The sequence below is a fragment of the Danio aesculapii genome, chromosome 19, assembly GCF_903798145.1.
Source record: "Danio aesculapii chromosome 19, fDanAes4.1, whole genome shotgun sequence".
NCBI classification, from domain to species: Eukaryota; Metazoa; Chordata; class Actinopteri; order Cypriniformes; family Danionidae; genus Danio; species Danio aesculapii.
In genome coordinates, this window is record NC_079453.1 from 44,508,477 (window position 1) to 44,518,476 (window position 10,000).

At 36.0% G+C, this 10,000-nt stretch overlaps 1 protein-coding gene across 1 annotated transcript in view; it reads right to left on the bottom strand.

The window, feature by feature from the left end:
* si:ch211-191i18.2 (uncharacterized protein LOC564095 homolog) overlaps positions 1–10,000 on the bottom strand; it is a 27,196-nt gene that overhangs the window by 16,809 nt on the left and 387 nt on the right. The gene's annotated exons all lie outside the window — the stretch shown is intronic.

Here is a 10,000-nt window from a genome sequence, read left to right on the forward strand (position 1 = left end):
TTTAGTTAAGCCGTGATCATGTCTGTGGTTTGTTTTCCTTCAGGGAATAGGAACGATATCCAGACTACACCTGGGACATAAAGCCCCCCTCTGATGCCTTGGGCTTATCTGGATTTGTCTGACTTCATTTGCTTTGAACTGTTTTGGGAGAGAGGTAAATATCAGATGTCAGTTCGAGTTGTAAAAGCTCTTTTCTATTGTCATTTACACCCAGATATGCTGGTTTCAAGCTGTCCTCTTAAGCAGCTACACATACCTGATAAATTAAATTAAATTACATTCATTTTTGTTTTAACAATGTAATCTAATACATTCAGTGAGATTTAAATGCCGTTCATTGTTTAAGGTCACACTTTATATTAGTTGAGACCTCAACTAATATGTACTTACACTGAAATTAATAATTTGTTATTATGTACTTATTGTATAAATACAGGTTTTTACATTAAACTTATGCTTGATTAAATACAGGCATGTAATTACATTGTAATTAATTTCTGTAATCCCATACATAATACATGTATCATAATACATAATACATAGTACATAAACCATCCCTTACTCTTTAACCCATCCCTAAACCTACACATACCCACAGACCTGTCCCTAACCTTACCCTCAATAACCCCAGAAGAGTTCTGCAATGCATTATGAACACAGTAAGTCATTGTATTTATTTTTTTGAAAGTAAGTACATGTAGTTAAGCCACAATATAAAGTGGGACCATCCATTATAGAGCAGAACAGTTGGGTTCTGCAAATTAAAAAAAAAAACCATAGGGAAATTAATTTGTATATGTGTATATGTTTTTTGAACTTATCATTTCACATTATGCAATGTTAAATAATGAAATTTGTGTATAAAACTACATTACCCATGATGCTGTGCAAGATATTTCACTAGTGTTGCAGTATGTAAAATGTGGCGAAATATATCTTTAACTCCACCCATTTGCGTGATCACCAAATGACCTAATCCGAATGCCTAAATGTTTGCATATGCATATTATTTCACAATAACAACTTGAACGTAATAGTTTTTTATCTAATATTTTTAAATCAATGGGGTATATGCACACAGATTTTTAATTTTCAGCCAGCCAGCCTTTCCATTATAAAATTGCCATATTTAAGGTCTAATATATTTAAAAATCTGTGATTGTGGCTGGGAAGGTGTGGTCGAATGCCCCGCAATGGTGGAGAATGGGTTGGGGGACCAGCGGGTGAAAAAGTAGGTCAATGAGAGTTATGATTAACACCGGTTTCTTCTCAGTGATTGAGTCGGAGAGACGCTTTTTAAGCCATCGGCCTCCCAACCCGCTTTCCACCATCACGGGGTGTTCGACCACGCCTTCCCCGCCACAGTGATCCTTACTGCCTGATAGATATACCAAATAAAGTGGGTCTCAGACCAGACAATAAGCACTGCATTAAATTCCATTTTCCCCTGCCATGTCATTATAATATGATTTATTTTACCCCAGTATTTTCAATGGAGTTTCTGCGCTAGCCTGCATCTCGTTTTACGCTTGAACAACTAAATGTAAGCTTAAGTCTATTTAACTGATTGTATTTTAATGACATTACAACATCGATGCTGTAAAAGGAACCTTATGATATTAAAAATAGTCAAATTAAGCTTTCACCTGAAGTTTACCATTGGCTGAAAAACACTAGCTGTGCATATAGCCTATTGTGTCATTCGCAGTGCCTTATGGGATTGTAGTTCTTACCCTCATAAAACTGTATCCTCCACAGTCTTGTACTTTCCTCTTTTTTTCAGATTTTCATATACTACATTAAAATTTGTAATATTGCGATTCTCTTTGATGCTGGTTGATTTAAGTCATGAGAGCTTGTAGTGCTTAAAAAAGCTCTTTATAATGGAAAAGAATACTCCTGAACTAACTCAAAGGTGCTGAATGTAAGTTTTTGACTCTTCTAAAGCATAAAAATACCATCATATGTTTGCAGATATTTAAGAAACATCTTAAGTGAACTTTCTTGTTCATCTGAAAAGCAATGCTGAAGTCAGATAAACTGCTTTGAACATGTGTTTTCTGTGCCGGAACACTGTGTTTGTTTTGGTCATTTTAACCCGCCCAATGCCAGTTTAGCCAATTATATTTCAGCACTCTGGGTTGCCTTGATGGAAAACTGCACATTTCATTCATTCGTTCAGAAAGGCTCTCAAAGCATGGGTCGGTGACCAAAATACAACCTCCGGTGGACAGTAGCAGACTCAGATGCAGATTCAGTTTCACATGAGGTTATTAATTAGCAAATAATATAAATATTACAATCATAAACATTAGGTGAGCAGGTTACATTGTAAGGTTAACCGCGTGTCCTAACAACATGCTTCATGATGAGATACGCAGTGATGAGCAATTTGGCTGTTTGCCCCAGAAACACAACAGAAATTTAAATACAGCCTTTCAGAACCACAGAATATGCACTCACGAAATGGTAAGGTTATAATCGAATTAATACATATTAATCCTCTTTAACATTATTAAATGTAGATGCTGAATTACTGATATGTGTTTAGTTCTAAAGTTCAATTTTAAACGGTTTATTATAGAGATCTGAGGAGAACTATGCTGCTGCTTTCAGTAGTATGGCAATAAATGTCATGTAAAATGGCATTCAAACTCACATTGTTAGCATTTAACACTGAATAAAGCACATGAGCTGTACCTGAGGTGATCATTGTCAGTTTTCTGTTGTTCACTTTGAGAAATAGAAGCTGTTTCTAATATATCAATTCAAGGTGTTGGTTAGGATAAAAACTCCTTTTAATATGGAAAATATTCCTTCTATCAGGTGCTGTTGCTTTTATTTAGATTGCGGTTTAAATCACTCGCTCCTGTCCTCAATCTGGCAACCTGCGCTTGCATTTGTTTTGATCCAGGAGTGCAAGACCTAGTTCAACCACTGGGTGTCAAACTTGCATACTGCACCTTTAAAATAAGCTCAAAAAGTGAACGGCACTAATGGATAATGTGCATGACTGTTTATTTTAAATTAATCTCAGTTCAACATCATGAAGTTTATTTTTAAATGCAGAATAGTGTTTAATTGACAGCTTCATAAAACTCAACAGAGTAAAAAAAGAAACGTTTTTGCCACACATGATCAAGAAACAACATTTGGCTTTTACGTTATGGCTGTTTGCCATTAAGACTTTAAATCTTTTTCCAGACTTGCCTTGCTTTATCATTACAATCATCCTTGAAGGAACGAGAAATGAGAACTAAGAAAAAAAAAGTGCTTTTTATTTACACTGCATCACGAGGTTGCCCTTATAGTTCCTCAAAGCAAATCATTTGCAGCCATTCTTCTTTAGAGACTGTCATCTGTGTACTAATAACCATCTGTAAGCAGTCTTTCCACTTTCTCTTGAGATTCATGGGAAACAGGGCAGAGTTAATACCTGGATCAACACCAATAAACAAGTGGTGCCATAAACAGCATGAGGCTAAACACTTTAGCCATCACAGATATTGAGATGTCTGGCCAGGTCTGTGATTAATATACGACATGCTGTTTACTTTACAGTCATCATCTCGAGGGCAAAACAATCACTGTCTATTAAGTGTGAATTGAGTCTCACGCTAGACTCATGCTATGAGCACTTATCCAAACATCACCGTGCCCTCTTAATCAGATAGCTTTGCCAAATAAAGAAACAAAAATAACAGTGTGATGTTTTGTCTGCTAACAGTTAGCATGGTGGATTTCCGGGTGAAGGTATTCACATGCCCTGCTAAATGATTTTTCAAGTTTCTCCTTCATCGAGGAAACTTAATGAGGCTGAGCTGTAAACGCGTGGTTTGCGTTTTATTCCTGTTATCACTCTCACTTGCTCTCGTGTCATTGCCGGTGAGATATGAGCTAAATTCCTGGGTTTTTAGCGGTTCAGCATACTGTCTGGCCTTTGTCCAACTTCATGCTTTCAGTATAGGCTATAAAACCCAGCACTGTCACATCAGTCACAGAGCAAACAAGCTGGAACACGAAAGCCTAAAAAGCAGGGAAAGCTGGGAACGAACCTCAAAAATGTGATTTAAACAGGCCCAATTGCATAGCCTTTTAATGTCAACTTCACTGGGCTCAACACATTCACATTAGAAAGATTCATTCTTGTCCATTTTAAGTAAGAGTTGCAATATATTGTATTCCTTTAAACACACAGGGGCTTTTTTGCAGTCTTCAGTAGTTTGTTGTTGTTCCTCCATATACTTTTCAGACTTTTCAGAAAAACAGTCCAGTTCTGTGTTGACCTCTTATGGACAAAGTAATGCAACAACCAACACAAGCTTATTGGAAACACGCGCTTCAGCCTACATTTTTGTGAAAGTGCTAAAATGTTCTTCAACACACTGCAATTTCTATGAAAGATGATTGCTTTGGGACAGTACGACGCCATTCAATTTTGTTCCTTCACACTAATGATATGTACAGGGACATGTTATCAACAAATATAGGATACTTTTTGTGCAATTGTTTTTGGAAAGCACCAAAAAAATATCACAAAACAGCTTAGTGGTGTCTATGATTTGTAATCAAATAAGCTCAGATTCGAGTCTGGTGATGCACGATTTCTCAAAAGACATAAATGCAATGTAAAATCAAGGAAACCATATATGGTTGTGGTGTTTTCTCTTACATTGGCTTTTGAAAACACTGTTGGTTGGGTTTAGGTCAGTCTTTCACTATCTGTAAGACACTTATCTGTAAGACAAGCACTGCCTTCTTATGGTTGTGTTCAAGAAGGATATGTATCTGAAACTTTTAACAAAATGTGCCCTACGTCAGTGATCCTCTACCACATTGCTGGAGGACCACCAACAACGCATGTTTTGGATGTGTCCTTTGCTTGTCACACCCATTACAGGTCTTTCAGTCCCTGCTAACGAGTTGATGATCTGAATCAGTTGTGCTTTTTTGAGGAGAAATGAAAGATGTGCAATGATCCTCCTGGAACGTGGTTGAGAAACACTGGCCTAAGTAAGTTTTTCAGATAAAAAAAATGTAGACAACGCCCTCTAGTGGATTTTTCATCTGTAACGTATCTAGAGCAATGTATTTTACTTTTCACAAAGATATAGTCTGTGGCATGTATTTCTTTGAGTCTGAAAACAATTCAAATCACATGTGCGATTAGAAAAATTAAGCCGCGCATAATTGCATATATACAATTTTGAGGGATTTAAACAATAACAATGGTCCCAACGGATTTCCTGTTTTACATTTTTAATTTCTACAGCTCCAGAGAGTCCTAAAAGATCCACATATTGATAAATAACAGTATGGCCGCTGTTTTAACGTTGAGATATGATTGAATTACCTCTTGTTACAGTTATTAAAATAGTTTTACAACAAGCAGGAAATGTTCATGCGCCAATGGCATCGCCACACTGAAATGATCTAAACAGTCAAGAATAAGAATAAACAAACCACTGAAGGCAAAGAAAAACACTTGTGTAAATGAATTCTGAGGGCTTAAATATTGGCTGTAAAGCTATTTAAATGAGTATAACAGGCATTTTATTGCACATAACACATGCATTTATAAACACATTTATTGTTTTTCAGCCATCTTGTTAATAGGCTTCTGATTGTGAAATATTGCCAAGTTTTAGCGCTGCTGTCTGTAGTATTGGTAGTAACCAACAGTAAAATAGGCAAGCTTAGTGAAGAAAGCTGATTGGCCACGTTGGTGTAATGTTCGCATTAACGCTTTTTCACACAAGTCTAAAACCACCACATTTTTTTGTAAGTTTTAAAGTGTGCATTAATATAGGGTGGTGGAAACACCTTGTGTTGAAGAGCTCTTGTGTAAGGGCATTGAAAGATGTCCACAAATGCATTTTGAGTGCATATAGAACCATTTTGTTGTACATAAATTTTGGAGAGAAAAGCAGCAGACTCTGGATAAGGATGAATCTTTATAGTGTGCATGTGTCAAGAGCTTGTGATTGCACTTTGTCTGAATACTTTAACTTTAGCATTAAAAGCATATTATGCTTCTTAGATGAGATTGACATGCAATAAAAATCACTGACAAACATAGTTCCTTGTGAACCGTTGGGAAATGTAGTCAGGCGGAACCTGACCCTTCAACTCCCACCAGCTACCATCAGTCATTCAAAGCCCCCAAAACTTGTGATTTCAAGATGTTATCCTAAAGAAATGTCAAAACAAGCATGAACCCAAAGTTATGAAAATATCCTCAAGGTAAGACCTCACTCCCATAATGAATTTTTGGCCAACGCTTCTCCTTATCACTTCCCCCGAAAACCGCAGGAGGCAGTGAGTTCAGTCCAACAGTAAACCCACAACATGCATGTTACCCCTCTCATGACATCTGCTTTATTAATTCTCACATTATCTTCTGTTTTCCTGTAATTAATTCATGACATCAACAGGCACAGTTGGGCACGTAAATCTGCCAAGTTTCAACCTAAAAGCAGGCAACAAATTTGTTCTCCCAGGAATGTGTAATGCAGCTGTTTGTATTAGTGGTAAATCTTTACCCCGAAGGTTTTATTCTCGCTTAAGACATCATTCAGTCTTCTGCTGCTAATTATCACTTATTGTAGCTCATGGATGTTCTGTCACTTCCTCCACACAAAAGAACAAATTCCTGCTTGTTTCTGCTGGTAGTCAATGAAGAGAACAAGAGGAGGAAGTGGGATCTGTGAGTGTGCGTCGACAGAAAACAGCTGTGCGAGGAACACGCTGCGGGATTACTTTGCCCTCATGATTGTTCTGACCCCCTGAGGCCGTCTGTCACGGCGAAGAGTTAGACTGTCATACAACTCCATAAGGATGCACTTTTGTGTGCTTTTTCCTGGGAATTTCCATACAGTTCTATCTCCAGCATGACTCTGCGAGCTAAATTTACAAATGAGCAGGATTATGCAGCGTTAGCAAGTGCCATCCTGACTAATGCCCATGCTTCTTTTGTTCTTTGTCATGTTGCGCAATACTTGCTCAGGCAAAATTGAAAAGCATGCATTAGGCAAGAAATGTGCCTCTTTTATCATCAGTGAAACAATAGATATACTGTATATAGGAGAAATATGTCTGGCAAATTTAAAACAATAAAACTATGCATTGATGCATTTCTAAATACTAGTGCAATGTCATTTTCATTCTTTATGCTTTGCCACTATCCTTTAAACCATTAGGTTTCACCAACATTTTTATTAATTCAAACTTCAGCATGATTATTATATTTTAATCAGCCACAATAATTAAATGGGAAACACTTTATTTTAAGTACCAATTCTTAATATTAAGATATTGGCGTTTAATAAGTATGTATAAAGTACAGTTGCAGTCAGAATTATTAGCCCCCCTGTTTATTTTTCCGCACAAATTCTGTTTAACGGAGAGATTTTTTCAACACATTTCTAAACATAATAGTTTTAATAACTCATTTCTAATAACTGATTTATTTTATCTTTGCCATGATGACAGTAAATAATATTTGACTAGATTTACATTTACATTTAGTCATTTAGCAGATGCTTTTGTCCAAAGCGACTTACAAATGAGGACAAGGAAGCAATTTACACAACTATAAGAGCAGCAGTGAACAAGTGCTATAGACAAGTTTCAGGTGTGTAAAGTCTAAGAAGCAAAGCATTAGTAATGTAAGTTTTTTTTTTGAGAGAGAGAGAGAGAGAGTACAGTTAGTGGTATAGCCAGAGAGGCAGTTAAGATTAGGAAGGAAAGTGGAGACTAAATAGTTGCGTTTTTAGTCGTTTCTTGAAGACAGCAAGTGACTCTGCTGTTCTGATGTAGTTAGGGAGTTCATTCCACCAACTGGGCAGATTGAATGCGAGAGTTCGGGAAAGTGATTTCTTCCCTCTTAGGGATGGAACCACGACGCGAATTTCATTCACAGAACGCAAGTTTCTGGAGGGTACATATATCTGCAGAAGTGAGAGCAGATAAGAAGGAGCAAAGCCAGAGGTCGCTTTGTAAGCAAACATCAGAGCTTTGAATTTGATGCGAGCAGCAACTGGCAGCCAGTGCAAACGGGTGAGTAGCGGAGTGACATGTGCTCTTTTGGGTTCATCAAAGACCACTCGTGCTGCTGCGTTCTGAAGCAGCTGAAGAGGTTTGATAGAGTTAGCTGGAAGCCCGGCTAGTAGAGAGTTGTAATAGTCCAGTTTGGAGAGAACAAGAGCTTGAACAATGAGTTGAGCTGCATGTTCAGATAGGAAGGGTCGGACCTTTCTGATGTTATAGAGTGCGAATCTGCAAGATCGAGCAGTTCTAGAAATGTGGTCAGAGAAGTTTAGTTGGTCATCAATCGTTACTCCAAGGCTTTTTACCATTTTGGATGCAGTAATGGTTGCCCCATCCATCTGGATTGAAAAGTTAAAGGCTTATTTAGGTTAACTAGGCAGGTTAGAGTAATTAGACAAGTTATTGTATAACGATGATTTGTTCTAGACTATCGAAAAAAAGGGGTTAATATTTTTGACATTAAAATGGTTTTAAAAAATACCATTAAAAATAATGTTTTTTTGTTTTATTCTAGCCAAAATAAAACAAATAAGACTTTCTACAGAAGAAAAAATATTATAGGAAATACTGTGATAAATTTCCTTGCTCTGTTAAACATCATTTGGGAAATATTTCAAATATATATAATAATAACAGGGGGGCTAATAAGACTTCATAATCTTATTCTACAAATCCAACTACTACCATAATAACTATTAATAATAAGCAGCAAATTAGGAGTTCGAGGCAAATGTTAATTGTTTATTAGTAGCAAGAATTGTAGCCTAAAGTAATATGTAACTGTTAAATATGTTTATATACATGATTCAGCGTAAATTGTATCTATTTTACATAAAGAGGATTTCATATTTTCAGATATTCACAAGTTATTTGAAACCTTAACGCACTTTGGCAACACTTTCTATGTACTTTTGTAAATCTAAATGGTTGCAAACACCAAAATAAGAATATTTTATATAAACTGATTATAACTCCTAGATGTAATATTGAACTATTTAATGCATTTTGAGGGACTAAGCATCATAATTTAGATGCAATAAATCTGTCAACGTTCTTTCAGTTTACACCAGATCAATCCTGACTGCTTTCTGAAGATGGAAAAGTTTTCTTGTGCACAAATCAAAACCAGATTCACACAGCATGGTCTTTTTTCCTGGCAGTGCTCATGAAGCGCATATTTTGTGTATCAATACCTTAATATAGAATTGTTAACCTGATCACTAAACATACATTAGGTTGTACCAACAAAATCAGTCAAATTATGCTTTTGGTTTTTAAGTGAAACGCAGCTTAAAGACAAATTATCACTATTAACTGGTTGCTTATTAATGTGCATTTAGTATATTGGCTGTTTGTTAGTATTTAAGCACTTATTAATGCCTTATTCTGCATGGTTATGTTTAAAGGGACAATTCACCCAAAAATTTAAATTCTGTCACCATTTACTCACTCTTCACTTGTTCAAAACCTGAGTTTCTTTGTTCTGTTGAACACAAAAGAAAGTATATTGAAGAGTGTTGTATACCTGTTATCATTAACTTCCATAGTATATGTTTTTGCTGCTATGGATGTCACTGGTTACAGGTTTCCAACATTCTTCAAAAGATCTTCTTTTGTGTTCAACAGAACAAGAAAAACTCAAACTGGATTTGAACAAGTGAAGAGTGAGTAAATGAGAACAGAATTTTCATTTTTGAGGGAACTTTCCCTTTAAGATCCCCAATTCCGACCCCATGCTTAAAATTAACTACTTAGCAATTAAATTTAAAAGTGTATTAAAGTAAAATCATTGTTAATAGTAACAATTTATCCCAAAATCAATGTGCAATGCAAAAAAATATATAAAAAAATCTGGAAAATGTGTTTCATGCAGTGAAAGTCAGTGAGATGCAATTTGTATTATTATTATTATTTTAATTGATTTTTTTTTTTACATTTTTCTTTCTTTTTA